At 37.7% G+C, this 13477-nt stretch overlaps 1 protein-coding gene across 11 annotated transcripts in view; it reads right to left on the bottom strand.

Annotated features, from left to right (window-relative positions):
* Positions 1-13477, bottom strand: part of FOXP2 (forkhead box P2) — a 405934-nt gene that overhangs the window by 343579 nt on the left and 48878 nt on the right. The window lies entirely within an intron of this gene.

The raw sequence follows: 13477 nt of genomic DNA, 5'->3' as shown, positions 1-13477 counted from the left end.
ATCCATATTGTGTTTTATTGCAAGGTATTACAACCATCTCTTTAAAACACACTTCAGCGTCATCCTTATGCACATGTACTGCACTCCTAGGAAAAAATCCCACACTTTTCACATCTTTCTTTCTTTGTATGAGACATGGGAAGTAGTCACTATTCCTAGAGCAGTCACCTGCTTCACTTCTGAGATTCATAATAACAAGACTGTATTTCTTTGAAAAAGCAAGTGTACAAGTTAAAGGATTATTTCACATTATTGATTATTTATTTTGTACCACAAAGACACTGTGAATACTTTTGGCTGGGATCCAGCAGGAAATCACAATTTGTTGAGCACAGGTTCACTATAAATCATCCTGCCTAGCCAGTACTGATAAACACTCTATTCTGAATATTCTGTTAAACAAAAGAGCTCTCTATTGTACTACATTTTACTGCTCAGAAAGGGAGACCTGGGGCTTATGATACATAGGTCTCATTGAAATTTCTTCATTAAAATGTAAAACTCACCACTCCATCAGAGTCAAATCTATAAATTAAATGCTAAAAATTATTTAGAAAACAATAAAGGCCAAACATAACAAGTCATTTGCCACTTATTAACCCCTATCTTAAAAATGCGCACCCCTCTCTTGACCAGCACAGGACACAAAAAACCAGAACTAATTACAACAGGTAAGAGGAGAAAAGATACAAGATCAAAGGCTTAAAACAGTTTCCATATATGAAGAAGAATTCAGTATGCCTCCAATATCCAGACTGGAAAAAAGCTGACTTAAGAAAGGGCATGATAGAAAACAACAAGGTCTGAAGATGGAAAGACTGCATAGATATTATATGTTCCCTATCCTTTGAAATCAAGAACTACCACATAAAAGCTACATTCAGAAGAAAAATGGGAGTTTCTTCTCCACAAATTGTGTGACAGAACTGTGAACTTCTTCCCAAGGATGCAGTTTATGCAAGGATGTTTCCTAAGTCAAGAGGAAGGTGGAGTTATCCTCGGAAGACAGCCATCACTGGAGACAGACATTGGTCTGAACCAGGATGACCAATCCTATCTCCAAGTATATTTACTTATGTTAGTGCTAATTCAACAAATTTTATATCTATTTTATCTATTCACCACTCACAATAATGAGAATCACTGCATTAGGTACACAGGAGTCTAGTCTTAGTTGCATTTGAAGTACAGGCTAGATCCTTTTGAACACCAAAGTGAAATCCCATGGTTCTCTGTACTTCACTTTAATAAATTTGATTGATTTTTCCAAAACACCATCACCACTGAAAAAAAAATCAAATCAAATGAGGTAGCAAAGTCTTACTGTAAAGCAGCAGTAGCCTTCCTCTCCCTAGCCCACAGTCCCAAAGCAGCCAGGGCAGAGGGCTACAAAGCAAGGTTCTGCTTCTCAAGTTGTTCACTGGTCTCATGGGTTTGAGTCTAACTTCATCCATATGTTCCCATTCAGTTCAACACTTATATAAATGCAGGTCAGCATCTCCATTTCCCAAGTTTCATCTCAAAGTAAACCTTAAAAATCATATACTCTGTATTCCAATATCTTCTCTTTTGCTTTAATCTCTAGGATACAGCAGTGTTTCTGATTTATTTTGGGTAAGTGCAGATCAATTAAAATTCCTTCAGGGAAGCCTTCTGAAGCAGCAGAAAGAGAATGACTGTCATCAGGAACAAACACTTTTTGCTGTCATGGACTGGCATGTCACACTTTTTAGCAAAAAACTATGTTAATTAATTCTATCCTTACCTACCAGGTGTGCTAAAGGAATATAACCAGTCCTTTCTGCTGTCTTACTAGATACAGATCTTAGTGTCTGTGAACCAAGTATCCCTATATGTAGAGCTGTGCATCGGCACATTATATGAAGAGGAAGCCTGTACTTGCACAAAAAAAACCACAGCAGAACAGAAATAACTTTGTTCAGACATCAGTATGCAACCAAAAATCCCTTTTGCAAGATGCATGAATTAATACCCTCAAATATCACTTAAAACCCAGACATTTTCAAATATATATACATACATACATACATACATACATACATACATACCTATTCATTAGCACTCTTTTTAGACCCTACAGTGAAGAATGTGTATAACTCACACATTTTCGGTCAGTTTGAAATACAGGATCAAAGTATGTTTACTGTTCACTCTATCCCCCTCTCTGAAAAAGAAGAGTCTGCTACAATGTTTGCTGTTCTATTTGCTTCTGCAGCCGAAATGGCTTCACTGAGGATGAAAGGAAATTCACCATACAGCATGCTAATGATCAAAGACTCATGCACCACTGGCCTATAGCAACATTTTAGGCTACCTCTCCCTTCTACTATTTGTCCAGCTTTTCTGTTTAGCATGTTAGGGGTAGGAATACAAGCAGACAGCTCAAAAGGTATTTAGGGTCTGATATCCTTCACATCACTTTGATACTAACCATAAATCAAAGCAAACTGTACCAAACAAGAACCAAATGTTTTAGCATTGATACAGAAGCAAAGACAAGCTTCTTGAAAAATGACAAAATTCAGAGACATGGGTTCCAGGTATACTACGGAAGGTAAAATACTATTGCAGGATAAATTTATTGAAAACAATTTGATAGTAGCAATAACAATTCAGAATTATCATCACCACTACTTAAACACCAAGAAAAAGCCAGTGGGTAGCCACAAGAGCAGGTGGCTACCTACTGGCTGTCAAATAAAAGCGTTGATTTTTACTCTTTCCACACGTGGCTTCCAGCTACCAGCAACAAGTTTACAAAATCCTCCCATGAATATCACCTTGAGTCTCTCAAACAAGTGGACATAAAGGGGAAAAAGTTGATATGCAATTAAATCTATCAAGCATTAGAAATCAACAGCAATCCCAAAAAATTGTGTCAACTACGAATGCTTTCTTTTCAACCACTTGTTATCTAATCTCACTTGAAGGTTAAATAAGCATTCATGCCTGTTTGAAAAATTTATTCCATATATTCCTTAATTCAATTATACCTGGTAGAAATCCACTTATATCAAAGATACATTAAGAAGATTTTACATGAAGAATTTCTTAGATCATGTTTTTTTCTATTTCTGAAACAGCACAGTGATACAAGTAAGCTGCAATTTTAAAGACTCAAATATAATTCAGAGTACATACATATTAATTTGGGATATTAAAAGCCACACCTGTTTTCAGGCTCACACCATTCCCATAAGTTACCTAAGACACGAAGGAAAAGTTACATATAATAACATGATCTTTTCAGCCTAACAGTTACAGGACTCTTTTGGCAATTCATAAATATACAGCTGCATTACAAAGCCATCCCAAATAAGCACTGATAAAATAATTTATCTCTTGATTGTCACATATTTTTGGAGTTGCTAAAGAAAAATGCATTAGAGAAAAAAAGTATTTGAGGACTATACAAGGAACTTTCTTAACTCTTTCAGGATTAATATGATACAAAGTTTCATTTCTGTAGATAAGAATCCTATTAATTTTACTTTCAATACCTATAGCTTATTTGGTGTAACTGAGTAAAAAAACAAAGTAGGATGTGGCCTGCTATCATAGTAAATAACATCAAGGACTGGATTGGAGTTTTAATTTTGTTTTGCTTTAAGACTGAACAATATTTACTCTCATTTCTAACTGTATAGACTGCCTAATGCAGTACTACAATCCTGTGTCTTTAGAACCATGTTTATATGAAAGCCTTTACCCAGATATCTTATCTCAAAAAACATAAACTCAGAAAAATAATTACTGTTTTGCTGGTAAATGCCAAAAATATTTTCAAGAAAGATGTATTAAAACAGTGACAAAAGATAGAAATATATCTGTACTGAAGTCCCTTCCAGCTTATCTGCAGTATCACTGTCCTAATCTGGAAACAAGACAAGGAGTAAACAAGAGATCAACCACGATGTAAATAATTAAAGCAATAAAGGTGTTATTTCATAATTAAAGTAATAAAATTTAATAATTAAAGTAAAAAAGGTGCAAACTTCTCTAAACGTTATGCTCTTAAAATGAATGAAGCTGTTTGGTTTGTCTGCAATTTAAGAAACCTCATTATGCTATGATCAAAAAAACCCCAGTGCTTCAAAAAACATTCAGTTAGCAGTACTGCCATTCTCCTACATAACAAAAAAAGAAAGGTAGGACAAATTATGTGTCTATGGTAAAAGGGTCTTTCTACTATGATTCAGTGCCATGAAGATAATCAGAAATCTTCCTTTTATACAGTTCTCCAGCAGGACCTGAAAAGACATGCTAAAATTTGTAGTATTTTAAAATCTATTCCTCTCATCAGTTGTATACCAAATTCTTCAAATCTTCTGGATTTGGCTTATCATTAAGTTTTAGAGAAATATTACTCATTTCTCTTGCAGATTTAGTCAATACTTATTTAAAATATATCGACCAGAAATACAACCTTAAACTGAATTGCAAGAGGATAGAATGGCATGAAAGCAAAAGACAGACTTATGTCTAAATAATTCCTTGCATGGCTACTTGTCCATAATCCCAAAGGAAATTATATATACGAGATGGATGAGAGAAGACACAGGCTGACTATCTCCACCAGGCATCCACCAACCAAGATATAAGGCTGGATTTGGGACAAACACATGTAATTCTTGTTAAATTGCTGTTAAACGGAAATTCAAGCTTGGCAAGGTTCAATAGATAGTGGTAAATTTGTATAGTACTTCTTGTGGCAAATATGTCTGGGAATATTTTACTCCAGTCATCACCAGTGGGAAAAGTGCCACCTCCTTTCCCCCATGTTCCTTCCAGCTCTATCTGCCCTTCTCTTTCTAACCCTAGGCTGTCATTTGGCACAGGGACATGCAGCAGGAGCTGAGGAAATGAATGTTGAGCAGTTCAGTGTGATTCCAGACAAGGAGCATCACATATAATTCAGCCCTTCAGGGTTATGTAATCAATACCAACACCACTGTGGTGGTAGCAGGAAATCAAGTTTGGCTTTTAATCCACCTCGCTGCTAACTAGTCAGGATCCCCTTCACTTGGGAGAAGGCTACTCATTAATGTCCAGTACCATTATGGTGCTGCAGCACTCCTGTAATACTGGCAGGGGTGTAAAAGCTTTCTGCAGAGAGAAAGATGTGAGAAATTCCATAAAATTCCATTTGGCTTTTTTCCCCTCTATTTGTCCTTTTTCCCTTTATTTTCTCTCCCACTGTCCCTGTTGCTGAAAACACTGTCCCCCTGCGCAGCTCTGTGAGGAACAGCACGTGCTTGGAGCCAGCAGGGACAGGAGGACAAGAGGAGCAGTCAGTGACAGCCAGGATCCCTCCTTGTCACCTCAGGCAACGCCGGAACGCGATGGGCTTAGGCAGGATGGAGCCAGAGCCGGCGATGCTCAAGTCAGAGGTACAAGGGCATGAGATTTCAAAAACAGATCATGGGTGATGAAACTTTGGTCACTGTGGCAGGCCAGACAACAGGAGCATATGTTTATTTGAGGGAATGATTTATGTTGTTGCACAGAAAAAGGTAAGGTTTAACTAAAAATGCGAACATGTCTGTCTGTGCTTGATCTCACAGACTTATTTGCTTCTGAGTGCTGTAAATAGAATGACGTCCTCAGGATATCTTTAAATTCAAAATTTTGCTTCTGAACTTTGGGAGATTGGGATGTAAATAAATGTTCATTTACACTAGAGTTTTCTAGGAGAGTTAGATATATTTTATTGTCATCATTTTATTGACTGGTATATATTTCTCTCACAAAGCAGTGAAAATCACTTTTTTGAATAACTTAATAACTTATTTTTAAATAAAATTTCCAGAAAATGCAGCAATACTCAAACCAGAAAATTACTTAAAGCACTCTAATCTGGAGCCAAAGCAGCCCTAACTTCCCTAACCTTCTTCAGCTCCACTTGCACACTCTCACTCCTCCCTTGTCCTGACTTCAAACAGTCCTGAAAAACAAGTGAACAACTTTTGACCAAAACATGGTCATCCTTGCTGGGGCAAGAGAGGAGTGATGAGACGCAACATGGATAAAGTGAACAATTGTGATGTGGCACAGCTGGCTCCGCTGTGGAAGCTCAGCCTGTGTGTCCCAGAGTGTAGACTGATGAACATTTCTTCCAGTGGCAGAGGCAGGACCAGTACCACGTCACCCTTCCCAGCACGTGCCACTGAGCTGTGCCAAGGAAAGCATGCCTGGAGCTCCATGATCAGCCATACTGAGAAACTAATCTAGATTAAAAGTAAACGGGCTAATTAAAAGCTCCTTTCAAACTCACGGAGTTCACCAGACCCACAAAACACTGTATGAACATTTCTACAGGGATAACAATGAGGAGGAGGAACCAAAAGATGCTTAAGCCAATCCTACAACTGAAAAAGCATTTACCACCCCATGGTCTGATTAGCCTATGGAGTCCCCAGTCAAAAGCTGTCAGATATCACTGCAGCCCAGCAAGCACCCTCATCCCCAGATGCCTCCCCCTCCACTCCTCTCAAGCCCACAAAGACACACTGAAAGGAGGTGCAAAGACCCACACTACAAATGAGCTGAAGTGCAGTCCTCGGGGCACAGGTGTAGGCTCTGCTGCAGGACAGGCTGCAGAAGGGCAGAAAGGACCATGGCATTAACACTCAGCAGCTGCTGGGTCTGATTTACACGTCTTAGAGAAGCGGGGCCCATGATTAGAGTGGATGTACACCGGCCTGGCATGCTTTGGTTTATTATCATTACGTCTGTACGTAGGTATGGACACGCTTATGTTCAACAGCCTAAACAGGCCATCGTTAGTATTTATATCACAAACTGAAAGATAAATCCAACTCTATTTTTTGGCATTAAGATTGAACAACTTTTTTAAATTTCCAAAAGGAAACCCTAAATTTTACTTTATATCCCTTTTCATTTTAACAATATTTGATTCTTACAATGCATTTGTCACATTTTTTCCAAATTACATGGCTGCACTGTATCTAATATGAAGTACCAAACTTACATATACATCATGTACATTATTTAGAGCACACACAAAACAATTGTGGCCCATCACTCTATTAAATAATTTTCCACTTTTTAATAGTTTTGTTTAATAGGTGCAGGAAGGCACTTATTAAATTAAACCTTAATATAAGCCACCAGTTTGTAACAGAGCAACAAAGTATGGTACGAAGGAACTCACAGTTCAAGAAATTCTGGGGTTTATATTTAATAATTTTACATTTGCTTACATTAATTTTCCACACAATTAAAACTAATAATTAAAAAAAAACCTTAGAGAAAATGGGGGGAAATACCTTATCTTCATTTCTCTTCCAATTCCATTTGGACAACAGTATTTCCTAAACGTAGCCTATTCACAGCTGGATATGTAATTACCTTCAGTTCATAGTCTAGACATTAATTCTTTCGTAGTATTTAAGACTCCTTGTAACATGCTTGCTGCTTTAAGTAAGCAAGGCTAAATCTTGACCAGATAAATTAGCGAAGAATGCAATAAAAGCTGCAATAAAAGAACTTTATCCTCCAAACCTTCAAGTTGCTGCTAAATGAGATTTCTTTGAAATGCAGATCAGTTGAACTAGATTAGTGAATTTTAGCTCCTGTCAACATCATAACAAAATACAAATACAATTGTTCACTGGCCTTATCTCCATGCTTCCATCTGCTGCCTTGTTATTTACTTTCCTTGATTTACTATGCAGATCTAAATAAGACACATCAAGGAGGGCTTACAACACAATGGCTTCTTAAGCTTTACATCAAGGTATTTGAAACTGAAGCCCTGAAAGGGCTGCCATCAAAGACATATCTCTAATGAACTTCCATATCAGAGAGGTTTGGTATTTAATACTGCTGTGAAAAGAAAAAGCTACAAATCAGAATGGCCTATGAAGGAAAATGTCTGCAAATCTTGATGAGATTAGCACCTACCAGAATTAATATCCCAATAAAAATGATATCTGGTTCACTGAAGAGTTAAAATTCCAACCTTTGCAAAAATAATGCCTAGTGTCAGAATGGGAAAACTCAGCTGACAAGGTTGAAAGGTCAGGGAGGTATTCTTTTTTCTCCACAAAATGTTCAAAAAGCGTATTTGCTGGTGGTGTGATTAAAATATTGTTGACAAACTAGCCACGGAATGAAGTAATTAATAGGCAACAGCACTACTGTGGTACTTTCTACAACAGTGGAATTTTACAGTATCTTTAAAAAAATTAGCAGCAAAGTCATGGCAAAATAACATAATCTAGAATGACAGCATGCAACAATTCTTCATCAATTTTACTATTTCCCCTTCTCCCCCACAGCAATCTATGGCAGTGCAGGATAAAATCTTCTGTCAGTTTGCTCAAAAAAAACATCCTTAAGTGCCATTTCTATTACATGCCACAGCCCTGCTTGCGAAGTGCAATAAACAAAGAAGTTTCCTCCTCATGATTTAAACTCTCTTTACATACCTGATAGATTAAACAAATATAAACATCTTAGAGTTTCCAAAGCTCAAGCATAACCTTGTTAAGTAAACCCCCAGTTCTTGCAGTGAGCTGCCATTTGAGAGGAATTTTTTTTTGCTGGGCATTGAAGTACATAAACAAATGATACTTTTCTTTCTTAAGAAAACATTTCAATCATTTATGCTCTTCTATAGCAAGGGAAGATCCCACAAGCGTGTTCTGTACTGTGGATCAATCAGCTCCAAACACAAGTAGACATGTTGTATGCTCCAGTGCCTGGAAATCATGCTGCAGGCTCACCAGATGATGAAAACAGAGGTATGCAGTGTAGGGGAGCCCCACATGGCACCCGCTGGCTTCTGGGCATGTCAAACTTCACAACTACCCTACAGTCAATGACAGCAAACACCTTCCCTTTACTTCTTGCCTCCAAACGTGTACTTGTCTTTCTACCCTCCTTCCAAATTGCAGGCAGTCTTCCAGAAACAAAGCCCCCAAACAGAAGCAGCATCCCAGGCTGCACTGCAGAAACCACAGTTCAGCCTTCTTGCTGAATTTCACTGCGTACGGGATATGCTCCTGGCGTACTTATGGCCAAGAGAGACCACTACTTCTCCTTGTTTAATGAAATGACAAAACAACAGATTTGCATACGCAGAAGCAGGTGCTGTAACAGGTTTGAGGACTCTTGACCTAAAGCACGTAAAATGGTTTATCAGCAACAGCTGCCCCTAAGGTATTTGGGCTCTGACGGACAGTCAAAACTTCACCATCTGCACCGCCGTGTGTTAAAAATGACAATCTGAATTAAAAGCTGGTCAACAAATCTCATATAACTAATGCCTTCCATACCCTCATCCATATGTTGAATTCCCAAGACACACAACACTTGGATTATGTATTATAAATACCAGTCTTTGAATCTAAATAAAATAATATAATTTAGAAAGATGTGAAAATAAGTGTGTAGCAGTTGCTAACTATTCACAATAATACTATGAATTACATACATTTGAAATGTTTCTACGATTTCACATCATGATATAAACATTCTTTCAAAGCAGCATTATATGTCTTTTCAGAATTAAATAGTAGCAATAAACACTTATATAGGCTAATATAGGGCTTTTCTTGAATGCCCTGACAAAAAACTGATTGATCTCACAGCGTCTGAATGTTCTCTGCACAATGAAGGTATCCCAGGGTAGTGAGGTTTGCACTTTGTGTTCTGATTTTTCCGTGTGAAGGGGAAATGCGTTTTTTTCCCCTAGACCAGAGGAGGGAACCTGAGAGTCTGAATATGACCCTGTGGTGAACACAGTGACTTGTTCTGGAGCTATGTTAGCAGAAGGTAGCACCATATGCCCCGAGCCCCAACTTGGATGCTCTTTCTGCAGTCTAATGTGCTTGTCAAAAGATGTTAAAATCACAGATTTACTTTCTCTGGATATATTTTATTATTGTAAAAAGCAAAAAGGAAGGCAAGTACAATGTATTATGACTTTATAGACTAGCATCCAAAACGTACTTCTTTCAGTTAAAACTGCAACATCTTTTTTTATCAGTGATTAGTTTCTGATGTATTTAACATTACAGCTATCTTGTGCTTGGTATCAATCACAGTTATTGTAATTCTTAATGATTATAAACTACATTCTAAACTTCAGTGTAAATAATTTTAGTTCTCATACAAACAAGGAAAAATACAGCTCATTATCTGGAAATGAGTGAAAATTACCAAACTTTGCTCTACTGAATCTCACTGAACTATTAATTATTTCATTTTAAAGACTCAGAACACCAGACATCTTACCAATGTAATATAGGCAGAAAAACTACTAAAATAAGAAAAAAACTAATCCATGAAGAACATACTGGAAGCAAATCTAAATTAACTAAAAATGTGCTTCATAGCATTTCTACAGATAACTAAAAATGTGGTGGCACACATTTCCTTCAGCTCATATTTTGGCCTTTAATTTTTAGAAGAAATACAAGAATTTTTTAAAATATACATTTATGCAAATAAATATATTTGCAAGCATTGCTGAAAGACAGGAGGTAGTTTTTTCTCAAGTAAATAATAAAATTACCTTCCAGGATTTGGTAAGATTCAAGTATCTTCCAAACAGTTACAATTTCTTGAAAAAACAATGAAGATTTGAATGTAAGAAGTTTGATTTATTTACTTGCTAGGTTGTAACTGTCTGTTGAGAGATACAGTGATCCCCTCAAGAGCATAAATATTTAGACAAATTTTAAAATGTGTATTATATACTCGACAGAAGGTATTTACATGACAGCCCAGAGCTTAAGCAATCTGATATGAAATATTTCCTCATAAAACAAAGTCAAGTTAGAAAAAAGTGCAGCTCAGCCACATAAAGAAGCTTGAGATTAAAAACACAACCATTTAGAAAGAGATTAGCCATACAAGTGTTTGCGTCAAAATTGTGATAACCTTCATCCTACTTCGCAATTCACTGGATCCTATGCGTGAGTTGATGAAAACAGAAGATGAGCAGCCCACAGCATTCACTGGGTGCCTTGTTTGACCAAGCTGTTTGGTTGCCTGCTCATTCTCTGCTGCCTCTGCTCCCCACGGTGCCACAGCCGGGCGGGCAGAGCGGCCCCGGCAGGGCAGGGGTGCCCGTCCCACCATGGCAGGGCAGGGGTGCCCGTCCCACCGTGGCAGGGCAGGGGTGCCCGTCCCACCCTGGCAGGGCAGGGGTGCCTATCCCACCGTGGCAGGGCAGGGGAGCCCATCCCACCCTGGCAGGGCAGGGGTGCCCGTCCCACCCAGCAGGGCAGGGCTGCCCGTCCCACCCTGGCACCATGGGCACGGCCAAGGCCGGGCTAGGGAGCTCAGCTGCCTCAACTGCACTGTAAGGTGGTGCCCAAGAGAGACAGAGACTGGGGAAAGGTGGAAGCAAGCCTTGCAGATCTTGGTGGGATTAAACAAACAACTTACTTTAAGACCAGATATTTTGTTGTGGACTTTGGCAGTAACACACATATGCATCAAGGACAACTCTAAACCACCACCAGGACTCAGGAGAACTCTCCCTCCCTCCACAAGACCATGAAGAGCGAGACTTGGGACCCCAACACGGCCAAAACAAACTGCCAACACATGGGAAACATGGACAGAAAAATCTGACCAATTAACTTATAGTCATAATCGCCCACTATATTTTTTTCTTTTCAAAAGGCAGATGAGCTTTGGCAGGAACACTGAGCTGGCTCAGTGCAGTCACTGGGCACTTCATAATTGTGAATTGCTGCCACCAAGCAGCAACTTACCAGAAAAAAAGGTGTGAAAGCTTTGTAAAAATACAAGTATTAAAAACCTATCATGTGAACATGGAGGACCTTTTACACTCTTGTCAGGGAAAACAAATAGCTCAGAAGAACTGTATTGATAGAAAGAAGATGCAAAAGCAAAGACCACAGGGATTAACAAGGAGCAAAGCCAGAGTCAAACACTAAATTGGAAACGCCTGGTGAAATAATTTAGGTTTGAACCATTTTTACTTGTTTTCATGCAATACTGAACTCAGCCTAATCCTACCTAACTTTAAACATCCACACAGGATATAATCTCTCCCGAATGCAGTGCTCCCAGCAGAGCCCGTGGTTTTCCCCTGTATGGAAAGGCAGGGAGAGAGAGAGGCTCTTCAGCTCAGGAGCATTAGTGAAGCACCTGATGCTTGAGTGGATGAATCCAGCCACTGTTAGGATGAAGCACGAGAGGGAAGGGACTGTAAGTTATTTGGAAGACAAGAGGAATTGTTGGATACTTTTCTACACATAATGGATCTTGAGTTTGAAAAAAATTCAACTTTAATTAATAGGAAAAGATTCATGTAGTCCAGATCATACATCAAAGTAAACAATGGATATCTCCACAGAGGAACACAGATTTATTTTTTCCCTTGTATTTCAGACTTTTCAAGTGTCTATTACTGAATTTCGTGAATTTAAGGGTGTTTGCTAAGTTAGTTTAGAGACAGAACCAAACGTTTTGCCCTATTTAGCTATTTCTTTCTACATTTGAATAAATGAAAAGCTAAGACATGAGGGTGAAAAATTGCTGGGGATATTTGTTTTTAAAGCCCTAAAACTAAAATCAAAATCCCAGCACATATGGACATCATGTGTTTGTGGACTATAACAAACATAACACTTGTCAAAGAAATTATTTCTTATTCTGTTCTCTTTTCAAATTATAAAGCAATCTCAGCATGGAAAACTGTTGCCTTTTTTTAAAAATGTGTGCCTTAGATGAACATGGAATGGTTTGTTCCCACAAACTTATTTACTTAATATATTAAAGTTGCTCAGAGAGGTAATCTTTATGTTTGCAGCACATAAAACATTGATTATTACTATTTTATAATAAAATAAGATGAAACTAATACATATTCAGACAGAATCTCTTCACTAAAGTGTATTTCCTCTGTTTACAAACAACAATTCTCTTTTAAAATTTAAAATTGGAATCTTTAAAGTGGAAAAAAACAATTAGAAAATGTTCTTTATTTGCAATTAAATTCTAAGATTGCAGAACACTGTATCTGTCCCAATTTTTGAGAACTGCTTAAGGCATCTGCCAACCAACTTTCAAGAGGATTAGCTGTAATGAAAATGCAATATATGTAAATACAACCACGTATTTAAATGTCAAATATTTCAAACACAATAGAAAAATTACAAATTCAAAGTTACCTTTTCAAACATAATTTTATCAACTCCTTTCAGGAAAGATAAAAACTTTGAAACAGCATTTTTATACTGTATAAAACATACAATGTGGCAACACATTAATTAGCCTACTTAATGTATCTCATTATTGAACTGAATGTGGACATACAACATACCCATTTTTAACACCAATTTCACATACTTCAGATTCACCTTGTAGATTCTGAAGAATCTTGTTCCTTGGGCTAAAGCCAACAAAAGTAAGCTAAAGTATGAACTTTAAAAAGCACTTTTTCCTCTGT

Source organism: Zonotrichia leucophrys, chromosome 1A, assembly GCF_028769735.1.
Source record: "Zonotrichia leucophrys gambelii isolate GWCS_2022_RI chromosome 1A, RI_Zleu_2.0, whole genome shotgun sequence".
Taxonomy (NCBI): Eukaryota; Metazoa; Chordata; class Aves; order Passeriformes; family Passerellidae; genus Zonotrichia; species Zonotrichia leucophrys.
This window is presented reverse-complemented; position numbering and strand designations above follow the sequence as displayed.